Source organism: Alligator sinensis, unplaced genomic scaffold, assembly GCF_000455745.1.
Source record: "Alligator sinensis unplaced genomic scaffold, ASM45574v1 scaffold692_1, whole genome shotgun sequence".
Taxonomy (NCBI): Eukaryota; Metazoa; Chordata; order Crocodylia; family Alligatoridae; genus Alligator; species Alligator sinensis.
In genome coordinates, this window is record NW_005842238.1 from 1,403,234 (window position 1) to 1,419,732 (window position 16,499).

Consider the following 16,499-nt stretch of genomic DNA (forward strand, 5'->3'; position numbering starts at 1 on the left):
ATTAATACTTAACACTGACTGGCAACAATAACTACTCAATTTATTCTATGGTCAGCTCCTTTGGAAGTAAGTTAATATTTCTAAGTTCCAGGGGCTTGCGGTAGCAATTTATACAGTGCACTCTGCCTGTTTAGCACTTACTGGGTGTTAATGACTGCCTCGTGATGACAAAGCTAAATAGGTAAGAAAATTGCTGGTAGTGTGGGAGATGTGCCATTGTTTAGCATTTCCAGACTGTGGATGTATTTAGAGACTCTGTGCAGGGATGTTAATTTTTTTTTTTTAGTAGGTAAGATTCTCTGTGGCAAACACCAGCTTGTGCCAGCAGCCTGCCCCTGTTTCTGACAGGATTTGTAGCTGATTTCAGATCAGTTATCTCCTTCTCTTGCTCCAGAGATCCCAAATAAGAAACAGTAACTGAAGCTGGTTGGAAACATTTAGAGAACATTTTTGTTTTGTTTTGTTATAGTCAAGAAGTGTTGGCCTAACAAAATTGAAGCCTTTTGTGGGAATGTACATTCCAGTTTTCACACAGGTGGACTTTCTGATCCATTCACCCATCTCAACATAGCCACTAGCCCAGTGCATAAAGCACTTTTCTGGGATGTGGGAGATAAGTCCCTCTGAACTATATGGAGCAAGGGCTTGAACTTGGGGGTATAATGTGCCCTGGCCACTGAGCTATTAGTCATGCTGCAGTAGATGAAGGTGTCACTCTCTCTCATTTCTTTTTTTCATTTTAGAAAGTCTTGGCGTCGAGTTGCTATGGAACAAGAACATATTCAAACTCTTTGTGGGACAGGAAAATGGTTTTCTGCTCAGCTTAATAATAACACTTGGCATTTCTGTCATTCCCCTTGCCAAAGGATCTCAAAGTGTTTTATACGCGACATTGATTTTTGCACTGTAGTATGGTTCAGGGCCTCATTACATTTGAACTGTAAAGACCAAGAGTGAGAGCAGCAAAATGATTTGCCTAAGGTCGGGCAGCAGTACAATGGCCAAAAATAGAACACAAATTTCCCACATGCCCAGTCCAGTGAACAAGATTTTGTTGCTTCTCACTAAGTAAATTTCCCCATGCCTCTGTGATGCAGTCACATATTATCCATCCTACTGCAGGGACAGAGAAATTAAGGTACAGAGAAATGAAGGGAGTTACCCAATGTCAAAGGCCAAGGTTATGGTAAGGGCAGGGCATGCAGTTATTTCTTGATGCCCACTCCTGTGTAACCATAACATAATGTTTTGAACAAACTGGGGAAGCAGCTTTACAACATCTACTGTTATAGAAAAGAGTAAAACAAATGTGGATGTTTTTTCCCTGATAACCCTGAAGTTGGAAATCGACAGACTAGAAGGAAGCAAAATCACTTCTAAGCCACATCAAAGGTTTTTGCTAACTGGGCAGCATCTCTAGCAGTGAGTCCTTTTACTTTTGGGGTGATATAAAAATAAAATGCAATAGGAGAAACCTCTCAAGAAATCTGTATGAATGAATTGTCCAAACATTTTTATAACCTGAAGTTTAAAAACCTTCTCACTGAGGCACAGTTTAGGAGGAAAAGTGACTTACGATTTCATAGCTATAGAGCAAGATTTTCTGAAATTGCCATGATATGAGAAAATGTCTTTTAAAGTGGCTCCCAGATGGTGGGGTGGAAATCATACTACTTGAATTCTGCTCAGATAAATTGAAGCTAAAGGGAGTTTAAACGTTTTATAGGTTCTCCCTCTCACCACCTGCTACTGAATTGACACAAGAGGAGTCATCAAAGACAGCTAGCATGATCCTTATAGTGTACTGCCTGAAAAGAGGTTTGGGAAAGAAGCTTATTTGAAACCGAGTATCAGATAGCAATTAACACTGAAAAATCCCAATCCTTGGCCAGATAGAGTTTATATTCTATGTTTACTTGAAGGCAAAGGTTGCTGTGTCTTACTGAGGATGGAGAGCGGGTACCAAGACTTCTTTAGCTGTGCCATGCTAAATACCCTAGTGATGCTTTTTCTGAGTCTAGGGGCACTTGTACACATGGTGGTCATCATGATGAAAATGTAATTTGTGTTGCTTAATGGCATCACACATTATACATGCACCAGTTTGGGGAGTTTTAAATGACTTTGCATCATTACAAACTAAACTATATGTGGATGCAGGTAAGTTTGCAATGTTGCAAAATGTAACAATACAGCTTTCAGCTTGCTTCTCGGCCACAGGACAGGTGAGCAGGCTCTGCAGGAAAAATGAATCAAGCCCCTCATTGCTTCTGCCTTCAGCAGGCACCTGGCTGAAGGCAGAAGTGGTGAGGGGCCCAATCCTTTTTTTGCAGAGCCTGCCTGCCTCTCCACAGCCAGGGGGTGAACTGCTGGGGTGACGAGCAGCCCCTGAGCTGTGAGAGGCCCTGGTCCTTCCCTCCTCAGTGGTGGGACCACACAGGTAGGCTGCTAGTGGGCTGGGGGCTGCCCCAGCTTGGAGGCAGCACCCAGCTGGATCCAACTCTTCCTTGAGCCTGCCAGGGCTTCCAGCACCCTGTGCACTGTCCCCGCTGCCTTCCTACTGCCTAGGATCACCCAGGAAAGGGCTGGTTTGCTCCTGGAGCAGCACAGGGAAGAAGGAGGAGAGCAGCTGGGTGTGCTGGTGGCCGGAGAAGGTAGTGGGCATGCTGGAAGTCCAGGAAGGCTCAGGAAAGCTTGGGCTTGGTGGGCTTCCAGTGCCCCATTCACCACCCCTGTCACCTTCTCTGACCGCCAGCACAGCCGGCCATATGCAGGCAAAAAAAAAAAGATCAGACTTCTCACCACTTCTACCTTCAGCGTGGTGCCTGCTGAAGGCAGCAAGGGGCCTGACCCTTTTTTTTTTTCCCAGCAGAGACATCCCACAGCCGGGGGGGCAAATTGCTGGTGGGCTGAGTGGTCCCTGAACTGCAGGGGGCCCCAGTTCTTCCCTCTGCAGTGACAGCGCCCCCTAGGGCTGCCTGAGCGGGTGGCTAGTAGACCAGAAGCTGCCCCAGCTCAGAGGCAGCACCTGGCCCAATACATATCTTCCCTGAGCCTGCCCATTGTCGTAACATGATGGAAAAATTGAAACGGTGGGTCTCAGTGGGTTTTTAATTGAGACCCACTGTTTCAATTTAGGGGGCATAAAATAAAACTTTAGGGATTATTAAACCCCCATCACATGCCCTGGCCCTGGCATAATAATTACAAAAGTAATATGAGTCTCTTGTCTTCACACCTATGGGGATTAAACATTTTGTCTTGGCATCCACTCTGAGAACCTCAGAAGACTACACTGTGAATCTGAACAAATAGTGGAAAGGGGGGTTCATTTGAATCTGCATTTTTATTCAGTCATGTCCTTTCTGTGTTTTTCATGAATACTTCAGGGTTCATATATATTGTTCAATATCAAATTCAATAATACAAAGCGTTCTGTACTAATTATACTATTCAATTTCATGCTTAATTACAGCAGTGCTCCCTTTTAGACTGCCTGAAGCTGATGAAAAATTCTACCTGGGTTGTGCAAATATGAAGCAACCTCACCCCAGAATTAGAATCAGTCTTATCATAGACATGAGACCTTCAACTTAGTAAATGTCTTGCAACAATGGTCCTAAGATTTGTATCTGTTCAGAGATGAATGTCATGGATATCCAGAACTTCATTACCAACCTGTTCCCTTAGAGTTACTTAAACACTATGGCTAAACCCAAATAAAATATACAAATGTGACTTTACACTGAAGTATGTAGCATGGGCTAAATCTGAACATGGAATGCAGAAGGCTCAGCCTTTGGGGAGAATTCTGATGTGGATGCAAAGTTTGACCTTCCAGACATGAATATGAGGGTTCTGCTAATGGTATTATGGCAGATCTATGTTTAAGAAAGATTGAAATAAGAAGTGGAGCTATGTGTGAAACATAGCTGCTCAGCTCCTCTACTTTTATAAGAGAAGGGAACATTATGTTTTCTCCCTACAGCCTTTGCTCCTCCTCACCTTCCCTCTGTGTTTCAGCTGAGTCTTGTATGGGGAGCTACCTTCACCGTAACTGCCAAGAGAATGGTCTCTTTCAGGGTGAGGCACCTTCTTTGAACTCACAGTTCATGTCCTTGGTCATTTTAGTTGTAACTAGTTTTCTTTTTTAATCTAGAGTTGTCCATGGATGAGGCACTGTTGCTCTTTGTTGCATGCAATGCATGATCCCCAAACAAAAGAATATTTCTTTTGGGCCAGGTCTGCTAAGTTATGCTGACTTTCACCAGCTGAGGGAGTTGATAGACCTGTGTTGATTGAGAAAAACTGGGGATCTGGCCCATTATCTTCAAGTCCACTGTAGAGACCGTTCAAAGTCTGTGTGTATGTGTAAATGGGCATGCTCACTCTGCAGGTTTGTTCTTGGCATTTCCAAGTGAGATACACTTTTGTTCTATGGCTTTGTGCATCAGTTTGCATCTTGCAGCAGATGCCAAACTTTAAAATGTTGGCAACTTGCAAAAGCACTGAAATGAGAAATGCCAATGGTTGTAACTCTGTCCTTGCATAAAGAAGAAACAGTTTTTTGGTTAAATTAGTACTTTTACTAGGCCTGTGCAAAGTGGCTAGTATTCACTTCAGATTTGTCTGATTCAGGGGACAATGATTAGATTCAGTGGTTCGAATCACTGTCCCAAATCAATTTGGCCGAATCTGATTTGGAGATTTGGCTGCTGCCGAATCTCAGAATCTCCGAATCAGCCAGGCCCATCTCCCCACACCCCCACCCTGGCAATGGCTACCCCACCCACCCCAGCTCCCGGCACTCGTTTAAAAAAAAAGCCCTGATTTAGCAAGTGCTGCCGGTCAGGAGGGCAATCCCTGCTACCCCCCCACTACCACACGCTTCATGGGGGGCTCTGCCACAAGCCCCATGCCCCCCCCCTGCCAGCCCCCCCCCCCGGCGGGCCCCCCCCCCCCAAAGCCCCGAGGCCACTGCAGGAGCAGTGAGTCCCAGGACTTTTCTCCATGTTTTTTTTCTTAAGCGGCCAGAGCTGGCCTGGGTGGGGCACCCACAGGGGGGGCTGGGGGAGCAAGGGGAGGGGTCATGGAGCTCGTACAGAGCCCCCCATGCAGCATGGGGCAGTGAGGAGCAGCAGAGATCGCCCCCGCCCAACAGCACCTGGTGAGTCAGGGATTTTTTTTAAATGCCAGGAGCTGGGGCAGGCATGGCAGCCATGGTGGGGCTGGGGGAGTGGGTGGGGGTTGGAGGAGGGCTGGGGGAGCAGGCACAGGCTGAAAGATAGCTGGGGTCCCCCCCATGGGCACCTTTCCTAGCCCCCCCTCCACTGCTCCCTTACTTACCAGCTCGGAGTCAGCTGCAGCTCCCTGCTTTTCCGAAGATTCGGAGAGCTTTGAATTGATTTGGACCTTTTAATTGGTTCCCTGATTCAATTCGGATTCGGAGATTCGGCCACTGAATCAGGCCGAATCTCCTCCAAATCGAATCACCACCCGAAGCTTTGCACAGCTCTAGCATTTACCAAGCCATTTACTTAAGTAGCTGTTGGTGGCAAGGGGAATACTTAGAGTGGTGTTCCTCAAATGGTTCTTTCCCAGAGATTTGCTAGGTCTAAGGAAGGGTCAAGTACACCCATGAAAAATGCCAAATATGATATTCATTGTTGTATCATTTCCTGTGACTTCTCAATAGAAGCAGGATTCTAAGATACCACATGCAGGGGATAGAGACTTTAGGGAAATGTTCTTTCAGGAGGCACCAATTTTGTAGATGAACTGAGGGTGCAAAAAGACTCTCACCCTGTGACCAGGTTCAGACATGTTTGGGCTGGGATGTGTTAGCACTAAGATAGCACTGCTACTACTGCTGGTTTCCTCAGAGGATATGGCCTGCAGGTTGCACTCAGGAGTCCCACAACAGCATAGCTCCTCAACTCCACAAAACACCAAAACTCCATTCCAGTAATGTTGCAGTCTACTGTTGTTTTCCAGATTTCCTCTTTAAAATGCCTCCATCAAGAACCGCCCTTTCATTCTTGTGGAGTCCTAGGCCCCTGTCACACATTACATATATCACGCAATTAACTAGTAATCACACAATAAGTTAGCATGGCCACATATGCAAAGTAATTATTATGCCATAAAAATGACCATCCAGCTATAAAAAGCACAAAGTTAGTGCTTGAAAACATGTAACAAGGTTACAGCTAGTTTCTATCCAGCTTTAATTCAAATGTGTGGCAGGGCACCTATATAGATCATTTTCTGGCTATTAACAAACTCCCTCCTTGTGTGGTGGGCCCCTTCCCCTCCTCAGTGGGCATGAAGAAAGATTTGACATGTGCTAGTTAAACTCCCAGTCTTAAGTTTACATCGGGATCAATGCACTAAGTTAACACTTTGACTTAATCCAGGGCAACATGTTTCTTGGTCACTATTAAGCAGTTTCCCAGAGGCCTATGGGGACATATTTCTTGCTTGTGCACATCACAATGAGATCTAAAGTAGATTTTCAAGGATTTATGTCTTGACTCAGACATAAAACTGAAGACCTGGCCACTGGTCGTTAAAAACCATACAGAAAGTTTTGCAAGAGTTGGAAGATGAGATGCTGTCATAGCAAAATTCCAAATTGTACAATGACAATCTGCCCACTTTAACTCTGCTGTTATATCTGCCAGGGGGTATTCTTCAATTCCTGTACACTAGATGTCTCAGTGGCAATTTACCCCCCTAAGTCCCACTTTTCAAAAGAAATTTAGGCTCCTCAATCACTCTTGAATTATTGCACCATATTGTCAAGCACATTTACACAACTGAGGAATGCAAACACCTTTCCATCCCCATCTCTCCTAATCAACTAGCTACATTGCAGATCCCTGTCTGCATTTAATTTGGAAAACACTTTGAAATGAAAGTTAGTACATCATGCAAACTGTTGTTTTGCAAGAGTAACAACCTTTCCTATGGGGACACTGATATGAGACTTGTGAAAGTATGATGCTGTTCTCCTTTAAATCTGCTACAGGCCTTATCTTTCTGCATCACTGTTTTCAGCAATACTAAGCTAACTCTATCACTGTAATGTTCTGTGAGGCAATAGTTTTTTCATGTTATAGGTGTGCCTGATATACAGTTCTTGGGCAACAGAGCCACAAAGAGAAGACAGACATCTCTCGCTCCAAATCTGAGACATAGTAATAAAAGGAGATGAGCTCCAAAAGCCATATAAATATATTATCAAGCATTGGAATACTTAATAACTTATTGTTGGCAAAAATATGTATTTCACCAAGAACAATAACATGTTACCCAATCTCATTCTTCCCTTCTAGCAGAGAGAGAATGAAGCAGCCAGTTTGACAACAATTGAAGCAAAGAACAATCCCAGAGTCCTCAGTGAGCATATATTGTTCATATGCATTGATATGCCTACGTGCTGGGAAATCCTAAAGAGACTTGGGAAGATAAGGCTAAATATCTTGGCGGGGCACTGCCTCATCCTGTTGTCTCTTACCACAATTGTAAAATAGTTGGGTTAAAACTAGTGAAATACACAGCAGGTTAATGCATGAATGTTGCTGTAGGTAGGGAAGTGTGTTGGGGGTGGGGGGGTGTAATGCACACACACAGTGAAAGAGATGGAAAAACATTTTTCTGGTTGAATTCCATGTCATCTAATATTATCACAGCTTGAAATATTCAGTGAATAATCAGAATCTTTCGTTTTGAATGCCAGGATTTTTTAGCATTTCTTATCTATTCTACTTGTGAAAATAGATAATAATAGTAATATGATCTGGAGCAGAATTGTTAATGCAACAAGACTGTCACCTGTCACAGAAGAACATTATGTGTAGCTGTCTGTCAGAAGGAAAATCAAAACAGGCTTGGTGATGAAAGTACCAAGCAAATCTTTGTTGTTGCTGGGTTTCTGCAGGCTCCGTAATGTTTCCACTATAGCGAAGCCAGCTGAGGATGTTCTGTACTTCTGTTTTGCTCATTTGGCTGGTGCAATCTGTGACATGTTTTGCACTGTTGGAAAGGTGGAAGAGAACAGCATTCCAACATTAGACACTGTAGTTGGTGAACTACCAGCACATCATGGCTGCAGGAAGCATTGAAATCCTGCTGCCCTAGTCTCCAGGTGTAGTATTCTTGCATCAAAAAATCTTCCAGCCTTTCTAATTTCAGACAAAATGCTCATGACTATTATTTAGGATTTAGTGGGCACGCCTACACAAGGCGTTTAATGCACATTAGACTAATTCTAATGCTAATGTGCGGTAGATTTAGTCTCTGAGCATTAATGTCACAAAAAAGTGTTCATCTGCGCTAATGCTCAGTAGCACCAATTATGCTGCATTGTTAGTACCTCTTATTACAGGTACTAAACTTAATGCGCTGTAATTACAGTGCATTAATGAATGTGTGGATGTGGAAACAGCGTCTGTATCCCCTCTGCATTTGTGGTCAGCAAATTTTTTTAGCCAGAGTGATCCAGTTTGGTAAAGGTGGGTGGAAAGGGGAAGCTAGGACCCAGCCACCACCACTGTCTTTTCCCATGGTGGCACATGGAGAATACCTATAGCCAGAGGTGCCAGCACATGGGGGCTCGAGGGCCCTGGCCCCGCTCAGGTAGAGCACTGTTACCTGAGATGCATAAAACTTTCCACATGTCCATCATCTTAACTTCTCCCTGTGCGGGCCGGGAGAGGTCCAAGGCCTTCGGGGGCACGCGGCGGGCTGTGGCCAGCAGCCCTGGCACGTGGGTCGGGGAATGCAGGACGGCGGACTAGAATTAGGCACAGACGTGTAGCGGTTGATTAAAGATTATTTTACTTACGCCGTAGATGGTCGCGGTGCAGGCAGGAAAGCTTGCTTGCGTTGCAGTTACAGATAGGAAAGAAGAAGAGCGGACTAGAATTCTAACCGCGAACTCTAGTCCAAGGCTGGCTGAAAGCTCTAGAATCGCGAGCCCGTCGAATCAACCGGAGAAAACAACTCAGAGAAGAGCTCTGGATACCACGAATAGAGTCCAAAAGGTGACTCTCCACGAAAGCGCGCAGGGTGGGGTACGTCAAGGGATCAGGTGGCGACGGGGAGAGGCTAGAGGTTGATCAGGCCCTTTTATTCTCCTCTAAGGCACACGCGGGGTTTGTTAAGCTCCACGGCGCTTAGAGTTCTTCACGAGATGGATGTGAAGTCCTCCTCCTCCAACTTGGGCGGAAACCGCTCAAGCCTCTTATACGGCTAGAAAGCCAATTGGGAATAATTAGAAACAGCCGATAGTGGGACACAAATTTGCATGCGGGTGGCTGGAACTCCTTTGTACCGGCGTTTTCTCCATGCAACTGGGAATTGCACCATGCAAAGAAAGCTCCTCGTGGCGGGAAATAATTCTGCAGTGCCGAAGCACACACAAAATCATACCCTTGGGTTATGACACTCCCCACCCCAGCAAAAATAAAAGTTGGCGCCTATGCCTGCAGCTGAATCCCTCCACTGCCAAAGCCTCATATCTACAGGCCAGATCAAATGGCTCCAGCCTGCAGGCCATAAATTGCTGACCACTGCTCTACATGGGTAGATAGTTATTTGGTCTATGGAATGATGAGACACTTTGTGCTACCCTCATAAAAAGAACAGACCTGAGTTTCAAGATGCATAGAGTTGAATAACACTGTATTATGCCTCTTTGGGTGCATCTACACATGCAATTAGTGCACCTGAATAAACTCTGGCACAGTTTACACTGGAGTCAGCTGTTCCTGGATGCAGCATCTTCACGTGCACTTAGGACCACAGCATGTTGAGCTGGGGTGGAACAGCCCTAGGTTGGCAGGTGACCTGAGGGGGCCAGCCCCAGGCCCCAGGTGGTGGTATCAGGTGGTGTTGGGGCTGGCTGGGGCATGGGAGTGCTACAGCATGGAGCTAGCCAGCAGGCAGCCCCCACACTGTAGCACCCTCATGCCCAAGACAGCCACAGTCACTGTCTACACATGCATTGTGGCGGTGTAAATTACCCCATCATAGGATAGTACTCTTCCTACACAGTACTATCCTACAGTGGAGTTAATTAGTGTACTGCACCCTAATATGAGCACACAGGTAACAGTGATGCTTTATTGCAGAGCTAATTCAACTCTGCAGTAAGCACACATGTAAAAGAGTGGTGACATTGACTGTGTGTGCACTCATCAAATGGTATTCCATTCACAGGTATGAAAAGACATGGTTTATATAACACACATTCTTTGTCCATTGGTCAATGAGTGCTTTTTAAGGGTACAGCTGCCTATTTTTCTAATAATACTGATATGCACAACCTGGCCACTGCTGCCTCATTCTTGCTACAGAATTGAAGATTCTTTTTTCTTCCACTTCAGGAAAACCAAAATACAAGGAAAATAAATTCAAACATGTTTTTAATGTGAAGATGCACAGTTATTTATCAATTTCTGGATTCTTGAATTAATAAATATTTAACATTATCACAGGGTTGCCTTAGGAATTCATCTTCAATTTATTTGGGCTATTATTTTATCACTATTTCCTATATGGTAGACAAGAAACATTGTCACTAGCTAAAAAAAAGTCTTTTTTAATAAGGAAACTTATATAGCAGCATACACTTTCTATAGACATTGCACATGCCTTGACGGGTCTTTCATTCTCTCTTATGCATGCTCTCCATGTTCTGGGTTTGAGAGGAGCTTTTCAGCTCTCTGTTATATTTCCATATTCAGAGTTCACATTTGAGTGCATGTCTGTGCATAATTGCACATGTACATGTGTGTGTGTGTGTGTGTGTGTGTGTGTGTGTGTGTATCAACCAGATTTATATAAAAATAGTTTGTATGTGAAAAGTAACTTTTTGCTCCTTCTGGAAGAATTTCTCCAAGGCTTGGAAGCAGCAGAGGTTTGGTATTAATGTGATCTGACAAAACCTCAGCTTCTCCAGGCAAGAAATGGTGTTAATAAAAGAGATCTTAATGAGTTTCCCTCTACATTTCAATTATTCTAACAAGCTGACATTGCAGCCAGGAATGCAGCTTCAATATTGCACTTGAGAAGATTTTTGACACGTTCTAGAGGAACTTCTTGCAAGCATGCAAAGAATTTATAATCGAGAGACTTTGAAAAGTCTCCTCCTCCCCTTCCCCTCCCCGCCCCCCTCCACCCCAATGTTGCAGATAGTGAAAGAAGTATCCTAGAAATCTACAACTTGGGACTGATGGCATGGTGTAGTGTGTCATTTCCTAATGCAGTAGCTGGTGGCTTTTTGCATGGAAAACATTGGTAGTACATGTTTTTCCTCTCTTTGTTTTAATTATGCTATCTCAGTTACCTGGGATCCATAGCTGTATTTGGATCTCAAGCTAAAGCAGCATCTGAAATTGAAGGCTAGTACAGCAATGTGCCTTAGTCCAAAATAAGTTTCTATATAGAATTTTTCCCAAAGTAGGACAGCAGCAGACATTTCTCTGAAACCCTGAGCTTTGCAAGCTCACATGGCAAGCTGAGGAAAGAAGTAAAAAGAAATCTTTTCTAGCAACTGTAAAATAGGAGTGCTTATATGATCCAGCATAGCTAGCACAATGCTTTCTCTTTTCAGGGCCTGAATGCCCCAGCTTAGGATAATTTATTTTTATCACTTCTTTTTAAAACCAACAAAAGAAGGATTATGAAATAATACTTTGTTTGTGATGTATTGTGTGAAGCTGTGCAGCACAGCAGCATGTAAGTGGGAAACAATGGGCACTGTGTGGGCATGCGCAGACCAATGAAGCATTTAGTGCACCCTGGTCGCAATTCTGTAATTCTTGCGTTGGGACTTCTTACACAAGGAAGCACCACTCGCTGGACTCAGTGTGATGAAAGTTTTAAAAATTAGGTCTGTAGTATCTGTGGCAGTCCAGGACCAGTGCTGCATATATGCATATGTCTCTGTATAATCTTTCCAGGACAGTTTGCTGATTCTGAAATTATCTCTGAGGTTAATCCTATTCAAAATCTCCTTTTACAGCACTTTGGTTAAGCATTGTTGCAGGGAATTCAACTGTTTTGTCTAATAATACTTTGAACACAGCTTATTCCCCTGAGGAACATCTGGGAGTTCATGCTGGCTAGTTGGTGCATATCAATGTTGTTAGTAAACTGAGTATCGTAATTTTGCAAAGTCACAACTTGTCTTTGCCTATTGAGAAGACTGTAAAAAACATAAGGAAATAAGACAAAAACCAGGCACAACTCCATAACTATTTGGTGGCTCTTCCTCTGCTCTATATTCTTTTTTTTTTCTCAGTTGTAGCTTCTAGTAGATTCCTCAGTAGCTCTTTATTTCTTAGCATTTCACCCTTTTGGGTGCTTCACATTTTCAGTTTTCTTCCTCAAGGACATGTAATAGTCAAAGCAAGTAAACACTGACTTTGAATATGCATTAAAAAAAATAAAATAGAAACTTCCTGTTTCTATTTTATTTTATTTTCTATTTGCACAGGAAATAAACCTTTATTATTCTACAGGCATCTATCTGTTATGCAGAAGATGGGGCACATCAGACATATGTGATGACCCACCTAAATGCCTTTGATGTGATTCTTTACATCAGTTTCTTCACCACTCTTGAATAGTTTGAGATTTGGTCAGTCCTCTCTCTTGAGCTTGAGTCTTCCAGTATGCACTAATCTTTCCTTTTCTATTTGTGAGAGAGCTGCTTGGAACTGAATCCCTTCATGAACTTTCAGGCTCTTTTATCAAGTAACTATGAGTCAGCCTTGGACATCTCCCAGAAGGTGATCAGTTGAGTGGATACTAGGTCCTCTGGGCAGACTAGCCACCACTGAGAAGAAGCAGGCCAGGCTAGCTGTATAGCAGCCTATCAAGGTCTAAAAAATCTCCAGTGTTAGTCCTGTGTCATTACTCCTGGGAATTCCAGTAAAGAAACAGAAAAAGGTGCAAACCCATCTTGTGCTGGTAATCAAAGTGGAATTTATGGTTTGATCCATACAGAGACTTAATTATACAAACAGATTTCTTAAGTTATTTTTAGCTCCCCAAATCACCTGTCTTCTGTTTTAAGGGTCTGTAGCTCTGTATAGGCTCCATAATCACAAATATACTTCTGGTCAATGCCTAAATACCCGGATATTTAAGAATTAAAATGATCTCAGTTGTGATTTTACTTGAATTGTACCTGAAACTTGTGAGACAGGAGTGGTCTGTCAGTCTGACCCTGAACCTCCTTTCCACCCAGATTCTAACTATTTCCAAAAAATTGCATTTTGTGGATAATCCACCTCATTCCAGCAATGTACTGAGAATCACAGTGCAGGAGTTTTAAAGCTCAGTCTATAAATCTTCTTGCCAATCTACCACTCCACTTGACAGTAAAGTACATCACAGCTGTTGCATAATAAAAACATAGACACGAGGTTTTTTATGCTTACCATATTTTCAAAGAGTTCTAAACATATTTTTTATTGATCAAGTTATATTTCCCTTCTCCCAATATTTCAAATGAATTGCAACTTGCTGGAGGAAAGGGATAATTGCAGCAGTGATGACTAGTGAGGGCAAGAAGGAGCTCAATTCAGTTTAAGTCAGAGGCCCCATAGAAAATCAAAAGGTTCGACATTTGTGATGTTTCTTGATGCCCAGCTGTTATCAGGTTTTGGTGATGCTTGCAATCTCATGAATATCTTGACTCCTTCTTGGGCAGTTCATTAATAGAATGAACAAAAGTCTTGGCACCATAGTGTTAAAGGCCTCATTTTGGAAGCAGCCATTGTTATGTCCTGCTGCTTTCTTTCGTTCTGAAGAATCAAAGAAAGGTTGCTTCCCCCCCAATGCCCTCTTACTTCTTGCTGTTGCTTAGAAAGAAGAGTGACAGCAAGTAACGCATACACTGAAAACATAGGGGTCTGTTGGCATCTGTGTTTTGTTGGCATCTATGAGAAGAAGTCTCTGTTCAATAAAACACCAAAGCTCTGAAGGCCAGGAGGCAGATGTGGCAAGAAATAGAGAGCTTCTGAAGGCTGCTGTCATCAGCAGTCCCTCAATTTGAGGATGATCTCTACCACAGCTCCTTGATGGGTCTTGAGGTGATTTAAGAGTCCAGTCTTTGAGCCACATATCTGTCTGCAGAAATTGCAGGTCTTTCTGCAGGGGAGAGCGGACTGCAGGCTGGGATTCCTGTCCTTTTCCTTAGTCTGCTCTCTCATCTCGGCTTCAAGGGCAAGATTTCATAGATTTCATAGACATTAGGGCTGGAAGGGACCTCACAAGATCATCAGGTCCAGCCCCCTGCCCAAGGAGCAGGAAGTCTGCTGGGGTCAAATGATCCCAGCAAGATAGGTATCCAAGTGTGTCTTGAAGGTGTTCAGAGTAGGTGCTTGCACCACTTCTGGGAGGAGTCTATTCCAGACTCTGGGGATTCAGATGGTAAAACTTTTTCTTATGTCCAGCAGAAAACAGCCTTCCTGGAGTTTGTGACCATGAGCCGTTGTCTTCCCTTAGGGTGCCCTGGTGAACAGATGTTCTCCCAGTTCCTGGTACACACCCCTTATATACTTATAGGCTGCCACCAAGTCCCCCCAAGCCTTTTCTTTTCCAGGCTGAAGAGTCCCATGCTGGCTATCTTTCAGAATGTTGCATTCTGTTAGCCTGTTGTTAATGATTTCTTTGATGATTTTTTCCAAAATCTTTCCAGGGATTGAGATCAAACTGATTGGCCTGTAGTTCCCTGGATTTTCCTCCCTCCCTTTCTTGAAGCTAGGCACAACATTGGCCCTCTTCTCATCCTCAGGAACCTCACCCAAGCACCATGAGTTCTCAGATATCCTTGCCAATGACCAAGCTATGATGTTAGCCAGTTCTTTTAGCACTCTTGGGTGCATTGTGTCTGGGCCAGCTGATTTGTGGGTGTCCAGCCTCTCAAGGCATCCCCTCATGAGAACTTTGCCAGTGATGGGCATATGTTCTCCCATACCCTGGCAATCCTGCTTTTTGTTTGGCAGGGTGATCCCCTTGGGCTGGTGGAAGACCAATGCAAAGTAATCATTAAGGAGATTAGCTTTTTCCTGGGTGCCAGTTGTCAGCTGCCCCATTTGGTGTAGCAAGGGTCAATTGTTGCCCTTGTTTTTTCTTCTGACTACCTATGTATCTGAAGAAGGACTTTTTGTTGTTCTTGACTCCCGTAGCCAATATGAGTTCAGTTTTGGCCTTGGCTTTCCTAGTTTTCTCCCTACAGGTGCGGTTCAGTGCTAAATAATCCTCCTTGGTGATGTTACCTGACTCCCAACCCTTGTAGGCTTCTCTTTTTAGATACAGGAGGTTATTAAGCCCCCTGTTTAGCCACAGGGGTTGCCCAGCCCTTTTGCTACCTTCCCTATGGGCTGGGATGAACTTCCCTTGTGCTTCAAGGATTGTGTCCTTAAGGAGTGACCATTCCTTGTGGAATCCCCTCTCTGTTAGATCCTGGTTTCTCAGGGCCTCGGCAACCAGCCTCCTAAGCTTATGAAAGTTGGCTTTCCTAATATCAAGGATTTCTGCATTGCTGACTAATTTGCCAGCTTTGTGATGGATAGAGAAAGTGATCAACTCATGATCACTGTCTCCCAGCTTCCCTTTGATTCTCAGGTCACTCACTAGATCATCCCCTTTGGCCAGTACCAGTTCAAGGCACGCCTTACCTCGTATAGATTCATAGATGTTAGGGTCAGAAGGAACCTCAGTAGGTTATCAAGTCTGTCACCCTTCCCTGGGCAGGAAAGAGCACTGGAGTCAAACGACCTAGCAAGGTGCTTGTCCAGTCTCCTCTTGGAGACCCCCAAGGTAGGGGAGAGCACCACCTCCTTTGGAAACCCATTCCAGATTCTGGCAACCCTTACTGTGAAGAAATTCTTTCTAATGTCCAACCTCTTGTTGGCCCATAGACTTCTTGAGACAAGTAGTGGTTGTCAATGTAGGTGAGAAAGCTACATCACTGATCAGATGTGACAGAGTACTCCTCCACTGAGATATCAGGGTAGTTGAAGTCACCCATGACAACCATGCAATGAGAGTGTGCAGCCTCGCCAGTTCCCTTGCGAATGTGTGGTCAAGATATTCCTCTTGGTTAGGAGGTCTGTAGTAGACTCCTACCAATATATCCCCTTCACCATGTTCCCCCCATAATCTGACCCAATGCTTTACCTTGAAATGGACTGCTACTTGGTTGAGGTTGGAGCGCCATTGGGGTTGGTTGGTAAACTGGGTGTAGAGCACTTGTTTTGAGAGTTGAGAGTCCAGCATCCACACACAATGTTCAACATACCAAAGCAGTTTCCCAAAGAAGGCACTTGCACACCAGATCCTGTGCTTGACCTCCTCATCAATGTTCACTCTCTGAGAGAGGTGGCTACCAAGGTAAGGGAAGTACTCAACTACCTCCAAGGTCTTTCCCTCAATGGTGATTTGGGAAGGAGGGTCACATTCATGGCCTGGAGCAGGCT